Consider the following 10,938-nt stretch of genomic DNA (forward strand, 5'->3'; position numbering starts at 1 on the left):
CTCCACCCTCGTCTTCCTCCACCATATTAAACTGACAGATCTCAATAAGACAGCTAACTGTGCAGGAGAGAATAAATGTAGAGCAGAGATTAGCGATTGTGTGAGTACAGACCGTTTCTGCTCTGACAATCATGTCAAACAGAGAGAGCGCTTTCTGTTTCTGCCGTGCCAAACGAACACTGTCACGCTTTTTGGAAAGATAAAGTATTTTGTTGCCAGATCTCAACACCGAAGCGTCTCTCACGCACGCATGTTTTCACTCCCCCTCCTGTCTGGGTGTCTTCTGATTTATGTCCATCGTGGTTTTCACAGGCTGGTTGTGCATCGGTATGCGATTTGTGGCCCGCTAATCCTGAGATACACATCATTAACAGCTCGTTGTGATGGTGTGCTTCAGTGCTTTCTTAACACAAAAGGCAGCGCTGTCTAATCAACTGCAAACTAGAAAGATTTGTTTTCCCAGCCCGTGCTGATGGATACGGCTTCTACGCTCAACAGGCATGACGTTAGCATGCTTTTGAATTTGAACGGCGACATGCAAATGTGCACAGAGTCCAAAAACACAGCCGCAGGAAGCTCGTATCATCGCCGCACGAGCACAAGATCTGGGTAACTTGACGATGAAGGTTTTAATGTAAATACTTTTACAAGCAGAAATCTCTCATGTCAGTGCAACATGTGTAAACAACAAAAACACGAAACCATTCTGTCAATAAAAAGGCTTGTTAAAAACCAGGAAGTATCAAACAGACCAACGTCTCGGCCATCTGGTTCCAGTAATGCCATTGGTATTGGAAAATATATCTCAGATGTGGACTTTCTGCTTTCTAATCATTACTTCAGCTGCCTTCAAAAGAGCCCCAGAAAACCTGGAGCCAAGATCCAGCTTTGTCCTATTAAGAGATGATGTGCAAAAAACATCCTGTTGGATTCGTCGTCTCGCTGGAAAGCTCAAAATCGACGAAACTGATGAAGTGCTATTTTGATTAGTTCCTTGTCGGAGTCTAGGATGGTATTCAATGATCCCTCCCGCTTAACACCACACACATGATTCTGTCTGTGTGATGAACACACTTCAAAGTTGACATTCGGGGAGTCAGACTTGAGTTATATAACTGGGAACTCTCCAGCAGAGACAGTATAAATGTGCATCTGTTCAAATCCATTACCTTTTGGCCAAATGAAAACCAGCAGTCTCCACTTCAGTGCATTGTTTACTCAACATCTGGTAAATAATGTAGAGCAAGAAATGTAGCTCCCAATATCTCTACTGCTTGAGACGAAACACAGGAAAATTCATCCTGATTCAATGACAAATAATGAACGCTTTTATTATCTCCGTCTGGCCTCAGTTCAAACAATATATACATCATAGAGGCCGTCGTTAAAGCTGCCTCGATCAATATATCTATACTGATGATGAATCTAATGTGATATATGTGAAAAAAAACTGCTTGTGACGCATTTTAGTGTCTTTTATCTCATTATTACTTCCGTCTGGAAGGTGGCGTTTTCACTCCTGTTGATGGTTTGAGTTGTTGGATTGTCAGCAGGATTACACAAAAGCTACTGAACACATTGTCACAGAAGTTGGCTGGACGATGGGTCTCAGCCCAAAATAGACCCCATCTATTTTTGTGGTGGATCCAAATAAAGGGACAAATCCAGGGACAATGCTTGTGTCTCGCTTAATCATTGCGGGATGTGGGGACTGTTGGGCCTTGGCGGAGGTATGTGCTCTACAGGGTGCCATTCTGGTTTTGGTTTGAAAGCCAAGACGGTCACACAGATTTAGCTCGTTAGCTTCCCTTTTGGTGAACATATTGGAGGTTTTAGCAGCTAAAGAGCCTGTTACAGGTTCAGTGTCACCATGTCTTCTTCACTGAAACAAACATACACTGGCGCCAACTTAGTTTGAACACTATTGAGAGGCTTTTTAGCTTCTTTAGCTGTTAGCTCCATCAACACACCACAGGATTGTAGCTTTAGCTCTCCTACTGCTGACCTCAACACAGATTTGTTGTTCTCCAATTAACGTCCATCGTTGATCAAGTTTATTGGGTCTTTTTGGATTTGACAGCAGCGAACGACGTCATGCTCCACCTCCTAACCACCGAGTGCCGTCGCTGACTCTCCATTGACTGGCAGCTCCCAGTTAATACAGCCGAACATGGACACACCTGCACGAGACGTTGGCCAATCTGATCGAGGGAATATTGTACTATCCTATCGCTCTCCAAGTCAAGGCAGCTGACTATATTAAGCAGCACTAAGCGTTTGGCCTCAGTTGTTGTTCTCGTCCAGGCCCGGTCCGGCAGCGATCATCAAGCAGCTCCTGGTTATCAGTATGTTAATCAGCAGTTACTTCAGAAACAAATAAAGCTATCTGTCCCGAGTCGCTGAAGGCAGAACAGTCCCAGGGCAGCAGAGGGAAAACTATTATATTTAACTATAAATATTTTCTCCACAAATCATCACCCACAAGTCTCAGAAAAAGTGGCAACGCACTCCTCCGGCGACATTCCTCTGTTTGTAGCCTACATCCACGGCAGCGTCATGAAATAAAGTCAAGCGTTTTATTGGACAAAGGGATGAGTCATCAACATTTTTAATGAGTTTCCAGGAAGTTACAAACTCTGAAATACCTTTTTAAAAAAATCCAGTCGGGAACGCTGTCGTCATGGGTTTAACTAGTTATTGCAACAAATGGAGTACAGTTCTGCTGCTCGGCGCTGACGGCTCCGCTCATCAGATGCTCCCTGAAGTGACTGAGCAGCATGTTAAAGCCAAATTAGGGAGCAAAATACAGGAAAAAACCTCCAGGGTATTCTAGAGTAAGCCCAAAGGAAGTCGTGGTGGAAGTGGTGGCAAGCTTTCCAACAACAGCAGCAGCAGCAACAGTGTCCACCGGTGAGGAGGGAGCCATATTTAAAAGGACTGCCTTGGTGAAAGAACAGCTGTGATTGGTGTGACACTCATTGGTAACGACGATTCAATCGGCAGACTGGCTGCTGATGACAGCACAATGGCTGCTCCGCCACTGCTGGGCCTCATCTCGGCGTGGAGGTGAGATATGCACTCGAACAGCGATTCTGACTTCACAGGGACTTTAATGTGTCACAGGTCTTGTGTTAACAAGCACTGACACAGCAGTGTAGAGAGAGAAAGAGAGAGATAAATACCGTAACAGCATGAGAGTCCTCAGTTCAGTTTGTCATTTGCGAAGTGAGAGTCATAAATACATAAAAGGTCCTTTTCATCCAAGAGGCGTCCCGGCGAGAATCAATGTCCGTCACAAACACATTTTCTATCGCCGCTGTGAGGACGGGAGGCCGTTAGTCTCCAGCCGTGCACAGCGTGTTAGCAGAAATATCAATCAATGCCTGATTCTGTGATTTACCTTCCAAACCTCGACCAGGAGAGCTCTGACTGTTTTAAGTTCCTTTAGTTCAGTAACTCTGCTGAGAAGACACTGTGGCAGCGTGTTACCCACAAGGTTCAGCCGGTGATATAAAGGTTCAGAACAACAAAATCACCCACAAAGGCTTCATCATGTCGATGTAACAGCCACAAACGTGACTGCCACAGACTGACAAAAGAACTGGAATTCCATGTTGTTTTTTAGCAATAAGACAAATAATACAGCTTCATTTCTAACTGTACGGTTGTAGAAATGCTCCCTATTAGAAGTTTACCGCCCGGACGTCTGAGAAAACAGCTTCACACTCTTTTTTCCGACCTCTGAGATCACAGTAAACGTTGCCTGCGACTAATAACCTCATTCCAGAGGAGGCTCTACTTATTTACCTCTTCCCCTCCCTCCCGCATTTCAAAGAAAACATCTGGGGGACTTTTGGATACCACTGTCTTTTTAAGATGCAACTCCAAATCCTCACAATAACAGGCGGAAACAATAAAGTGTTATTAAGGATTATAGTGAAAATATTTGGCAGCAAATAAGCCATCGTAAAATTACTTCTTCTTCTTTTTTTTTCTCTCCTCTCTTCTCTTCACCGGGTCCAAATGTTTCATTTTATGGATCTGTGAACCATGGCTGAGCCTTGAGGTTTTATAAAGGAGGCACTTCTCTGTTCTTAATCCACGTATGTGCCTACAAAGCTGTAAAATCATCCATGTATATAATCGTATAGCCGTATTCTCTGTTTTGGTGGTGGCACCGTCAGTAGCAAGCAACTTAAAGGGACATTTCTGGAGCTTTTTGTGTGTGTTGGCAGCTCAATCAGCTATACAACAGGAATATGCAGATTACACCTGGATTGCAGCATTGACATGGTTTCCTGTAGTTTTTTAAAAAGAAATAATACATGAAATGCATCATCTTTGACACAGTTTGGACTCGATTTCAGAATCCAAAAATGCAAAATTTGCCTGACGAGAGCTTCTCCGGAGTGTGTGACTGCATAAATTCTACCAAGTCATTTAAATACAGATGTGTTTTTGGCTCTGTGTTGATCCCGAGCTTCAGAGCAAACCGTTAATGTCTCTGGGCCTGTCTGCAAGATTCAGGAAGAAGGATGAGTCGGCACACTGCGTCTCGCTGTGTGAGACCAGGTTCCTCTGGAATTCTGGGATCGCAGTCAAATTGGCAGATTAGTCATATCAATCTTCTGGCTGTTAACCGCCCAGAACCTCCGGCTGTTTGCCTCTCGCTAGTACAGCTCGCATAGTGCGATTACGACTGTAAGAGCTATTGAAATCCATGGGGAGAAGCGGATAGCCAGAAAATAAAATAAAACAGAGAAACAATTGTTTTCCTTTTCGCGCAAGTCCACAAAGGGGGGGGGGGGCGGACTACACATGTGGCCGGCGGCCATGTGTTTTTGAATAATAGCCATTAGTTTTAAGAGCATGATGTCATTGTCGGTTTGCTGTTCCAGTAACTATATTCCTGCAGTCCTGGATCGGATCCCTGAAATGACTCCTGCAATCCATGATTCTTATTCTGAGCAAGGTGAGGAAATATGTGCAGGGAACACGGATTGATTGGTGAGTGTGCTTCCTCGGCCCGATCACATAAAGTTACGATCAAATGAGGCTTGTGCTGCACATGGGATTAGTCACAACGTGGACGGAAAGATCACGTCTCCCTCCAGTTCTGTCTTACTCCAATTTTAATTCATAGCTTTCAGCAAGCAGTTAAACCTCTTCCTCTCACTGAGTCTTATCCTCTTTGCCTGTGGACTTGGGCAGGGATGTGAGCAAACGCGAGTCTCTGGATGAAGTTGTGCGGTGCCAGTGTCAACATGGCCGCGCTGTTTTGGGAGCACTTCACTGGCTATCAATCACCAGTGACCAGCCACAAGTCGTAAAAGCATTTCGTTAAAAAAAAGAGGATTTATGAGTGGCCATTAAAAACCACGAAGACCTGTCAGAAATAACCGCGGAAGAAAATGCAAAAAAGTTGTTGTGCAAATGAAGCAGCTGGTTCAACTTTGGGGACTTGAATTTAAAGATGTTGTGTATGATTGACTATTGGTTCATGCTCTTAACAGGAAGCAGACACTGAGACGTAAAAAAAAAAAAAAAAAAAAAAAAAAAAAGTCTATTTAATGGTTTTCACAGCATTCTCAGTTGGTTTTGCAGCTCATCAAAAAACAAAAGAAATCCATTCTACATTCCCACAAAGTATTTATTTGTGTATTCTTAAATTCTCATAACGTCAATCACTTTGCTACTCCTGGCTATGAAGATTTATAACGCAGCAAACTATTCCACACATAAAACTGTGGGCGTACTGAGTTGGGTGGGTTTCCCTGTTTTCGACACACATAAGGCACATTTACAACAGAATTCTTCAGCTGCATCAGCCATACAAGGCTTTAGTTGATGCATGAGGAGAGCTCCACGGCTCCGGATCAGCCGAATCCATCATGACAGCCTGTTAAAAGTTCAGTTGTTGCTCAATAAAGCCTCTCCTTCTTCCGAAGCCAAACGATTCTTAGGTGAATTTCATAAACTGTTCCCCTAATAAATCACAAGCAGCTGTTACTTAGCAAAGTTTTGACCGGGATGTTATGGGAAGTAAACCCATCTTAACTCATTTTCACCGGGATTTAACCGCACGCTGGAGTCACTTTAAACTACCAGCTGATTTCAAACTGCTCATCAAAACGACCACGTTTGCCTGAAATCCATCGACACTTTGTACTTATCTCTGTAATGCACTATTTTTCTGTGAACTAGGTCTGCAGTAAAATGATAAGACGGGGCGATCGCTGTGTGTGCTTTTTTTTTTTTTTTTCATTATTCTCGCTGCAGAGACGATAAGTCCTCCTTTCAAATACGTTGTTTTTCCATCTCCTCCAGAACTGTGATCTGATCTGAAGCCTCTATCAGCGAGACATCACTTTTTTTTTTTTCACTTTCTGCCAAAATCCTTGACAAATCACCGTTGCAAAGATAAATCATTTTTCCTGGGTGGACTTCAAGTTTTATTGTAACAGAAGACTGAGAGTGTGCAGCCAGCTGGCGGCTCTGTGAGGCTGCACCTGAGATGAACGCTCAGGTCAAATGTTTACCGTGCTCGCCGCGTTGCTTCAGCATGTCAGCGTTCACATATTTGCTAATTGGCGCTTAACCACAACAGTACAGCTGATGCTGATTAGACTGGCGATAGCTGTGCAGGTATTCAGTCATCCAGCAAAGTACTGGCGAGAATCAAATTGTGTCCAGATGATGGTGATGGTACGTGAAGTCCGGAGATAAACGTTATTCCAGTGCTTCCGCTCGGGACCGTGAGCGAGTGTCCTACATTTCAAAGTAATCCGCTGAATAGTTGTTGAGATATTCCAATAGAAGACTGAAAAGTCAGAGGATCAGTATGTGAATCCATGATCGGATCAGCATTTATATTTAAAAAAGGGGCACTTTGTAGTTTTGGAGAAGGAATACAACATTAATGGAGGTAATAATGCAAACTTGTTTCCATAAGTGAATAAACACGATGTTCTCAGAGGAAAAATAAGGTCACCAGAACACTGTTTGAAGCAAGAAAGGTGGCAGGGTCCGCCACACGTAAACACAGTAAAACAGTTTGAAACTTTGATGTCCTTTAAGGTTTGAAAACACGAAGAGTTTTTTTTTGTTTTAGTTTGTTTAGGCAGAAAAAAAAAAGATTTTTCTCTTCTGATTTCTGAATTTCTTCTCCAAAACTACGTAATGCCCCTTTAACTTTCTATTGCTGTGATCCATTCTCCAGTCCTGCAGTCATCACGCTACTGTCTACACTAACCTCTCAGGAAAAGGGGGTTACAGTTTTTTTTTTTTGTTTTTCGACAGCTTTAGCACTCAGTTTGTCTTTGTCGTTGCCGCCGACAGGAAATGTGTTTAAAAGCCTTCAGTTAATGTGCAATAAACAGGAGAAGAAGTGGGCCGTAAACATGAGCAGCGATTACCACCAACTGTCAAACAACCGAGAGTCCACAGCCGGGCTGAGCAGACCTGAGAGGCTGTGTTTGGAGCTAAATGCTAACGTGCTGATGTCTAACAGGCGTGTTCACAATCTTAGTTTAACATGTTAACAAACGCAAACATTTGGTGATCGGCAATAAACACGGAACACAGCTGAGGCTGACGGGCGTGTCATGAAAACTAAATGCCGAACACATCGGACTTCTGACAGTTTATCCTGAGAAGTCTTGAACGTGTGAGGCAAATTTAACGGCGGTCCATCCAACAGCTGATGAGACATCACGCTCAAAACCACAAATGTCACCCCGAGAGGAAAAACACAAGAGGATCACCAGATACAGCAGGATTCAATGTCCCCTTTCAGATAAATAAGGCGGCTCATTTGCAGCAAGATAAAGGCTGCAATGTTCCGCTTTGTCTTTCTAAAAGGGAGGTGTAATATTCCTTCTTTTCCTAAAACTTGGCTGCCACTGAGGTGTAAACATGTGACATGATGTGAAGCATGAAGTTGGGCGTGAACAGTGAAGCAGGTCGAACTTGTCTTCAAAATAAGAGCTTTACATTTGCACCCCATTGGAGTTCAGAACTGGGTTCTTAGCGGGGAGCTTTTAATTTGAAAGTAGCGACTGTTAGCTTGCTGCTACAACAACAAGCGGACAGTGAAGACAGCTACAGAGACCGAGGAGACGCTGCAGCTCCTGGATCTCAGCGGCTGTCCAGCTGCTCATCTAAATCCAAGGACCTTGCTTGCTACCCAGTATAAAAACGGCTAATGTTTGGGGGATTATGAATGTTGCTACCAAATTCAGTGCTAATCCATCCAGCAGGTGATATTTCCAGGCTCCAGGCTGTGTGATTGCTAAGAAGCTCGTTAACTTCAAATACCAAGAAGAAGAAGGAAACAACAGCGTCGGACTCGGTCCTTGATTGACAGGTGCCTCCTGGAAGAGCGGTTCACAGCTTCAATGAGTAAAATTCACAAAGCGACGATCCCCTCGGCTAAATATCTTCGATTAACTCAAACAGCCTGCTGGAAAGTCAACAGTGAATCCTTCAGGCTTGCGGTTTACTGAAGGTTTGTTACTCATTTATAATAGCAGCTTTCACTGACAACTTGCTGTCTCTCTCCCAGGTTTGTTCCATCACGCCCTCTGTACCTCCAGCACATTAGGAGTTATTCCCAGGTCGACTCTCTAACTCACTCCAGGGCCTGACTTTGATCCGCAGCCGCCTGCTTATTATGTTATCATGATATATTTATTCAAAACAACAAAAAAAAAAACCCAAAAAAGACAGCTTCTGGAGTTTTTTCCGCCTCAGTTGAACACACCTTGCGTATAAAGTTTTCCTGGCATGGTTCCCTTTTGGAAAATGTCAAATGTAAAGGTGTTTTTTTTGGGGGGGGGATGAATGCACACATGTAGGAGCTGTAATTATGAACGTACTCTCTGCTCAGGTAACAAGAGGAACTATGTATGCAGGAGTCACTCAGAAAAGTTGATGCGAGTAAAATCTGTCATATGCAACGACTGCTGTGTGTGTAAACTATCACACTGAGATAACTTTGTCTTGTGTCTGCAGCAGTAATCAGGATTGAGGACGTAAGGTTTCATTAGAGTTGCTGAAAAACACCTCAATTATTGAAAAAGAGACGAGTGAGAGGGCAAAGATATCAAGACTGTTAGATTATATGCACTGATGATTCAGTAAATTATGGTTGATCGTGGCTGCAGGTGATCGCAGAAAAACACAGTCTGCTGTCTGTTTGCTCAGTGGCCTTCAATTAGGATGTTTGAGGTGTGTAATTCTGATCGTTGAAGCAAATTAAAGCAAACTTGACGATTGTGATTGTGTGCGTGGGTTGGATCCATCCTGTGAGTCACGATGTGGGTTGTATAAGCAAACAGTCAATCTTAAATGTAATCTCCCTGAAACTATGGAAGCCCATGAGGGCCAGAAGAAACAAAAAACAATGAATAAGGAGTTAGAAATGACAAAAACTGAAGCACACAACTGTTTGCTTTGTTTTACTGAGTCAAGGAAAGTCAGAATTATAAGAAAAGTCACTATGACTGCATTGATACTAGTAGCACTCATAATTTGGACAATTTTAGGAAAAGTTGTGTCAGGCGCTCTTGGAAAATGGAAGAAAGGGGCAGTTCAGGCACTCAAAAAACAAAAAATATCAAGGATCAAAGTGGGAAATATTACAAAGCCAGTATGTTCTGACCATCAGGTCTTCATCAGAGCACCAAACAGACAAACAGCACCATGTGGCCCAGTCTATATGGTGTCCACAGCCAACAGGAGTCACTCACATGACCCAGATGATGACACACCAGGTGAAACAAATTCAAGGTAACGAAGCGACGAGACAGCAAGAGATGAGAAGACACAGAAGGTTCACAACATGCAAAAATAAGACGCCCACGGTCCCTGGATTGTGTTTGCAATAATCTTGACCTTTGCTGTAGTGAGTAAAGATCTGGACGAAAAGTTAAAAATGTTGCCTGTCTCATAATTTTCCCCAACATGAGTCTCTCTATTGAGGGCTTCAGACGCCCTTCATCCTCCGTAACAAGCCAGAATAAGGAGGCGATAAAAGATTACAGCCATAAACATAACGTAGCCTAATGGAGTGTTTACTGCGTGTGACAGGAAATGAAAACGGTCGCTTAACAGGCATGATGTAAGCGGTTTGTTTTAGCCGACTGTGTGAGCCGTTCAACCCGTCGCTTCAGCGTTGGTTCATCCTGACGTAAGCTAGCTGTTGCTCCAGTTGTTTCAGTAAACATTCAGCGTTTCATTAATCATTCATTAAAAACGTGTCCCCTGGGTTTACGAACCACATTCTGACATAAACCTGAGTTCAGCTTAAGTTTAATTTTTCTCTCACCGCCTGAAGTCGTACCACACTCTGGAGTTTCACAGTTTTTGTTTTGCAATTTCATCTTTAGCTTCACTTTCAGGGGATGTGTTACGCAAGAATTCAACTGTGTAGATTTCAAATATGGGCACTCATTCTAAAACTGGAACTTACTTACGCTACTGCGATGTAGTTCATTTATAGCTTGATGTTAGCTCTTTACTTTTAGCAATTGCCTTTAAATCTGGTGTTTCTTAGTATCATAAACTGATTTTTCCAATAATCCCAAATCCAATCGATGAATCTCACAGGCTGTTCGAGGAGGGAACCAACACAACTCTAACTTTTGGGTCACCCTCCAAAAATACATTGTCCCTGCGACGCTGTACAGTCTTGTCAAAACAATAACGTAGAAACATTTTGATTGAAGTTAGCTGCTAAGTAGCTCAAAGCTACACGTCACTGTGAAGATGTGTTAAATGTCTGTATGTAATGAGACAAACGGGAGCTGGTCAGCAATGTTAACAATTTTGTTAAAGACCGCCGCCGTTGTGTTAACAGTCTCTTTTACAACCGCGAACCCAAAATGACGTTCTTTCTGAATTCTTTTTTACGCGGGATGGACGCCATCACGAGAACAG

The sequence above is a fragment of the Acanthopagrus latus genome, chromosome 5 (genome assembly GCF_904848185.1).
Source record: "Acanthopagrus latus isolate v.2019 chromosome 5, fAcaLat1.1, whole genome shotgun sequence".
In the NCBI taxonomy this organism is placed as follows: Eukaryota; Metazoa; Chordata; class Actinopteri; order Spariformes; family Sparidae; genus Acanthopagrus; species Acanthopagrus latus.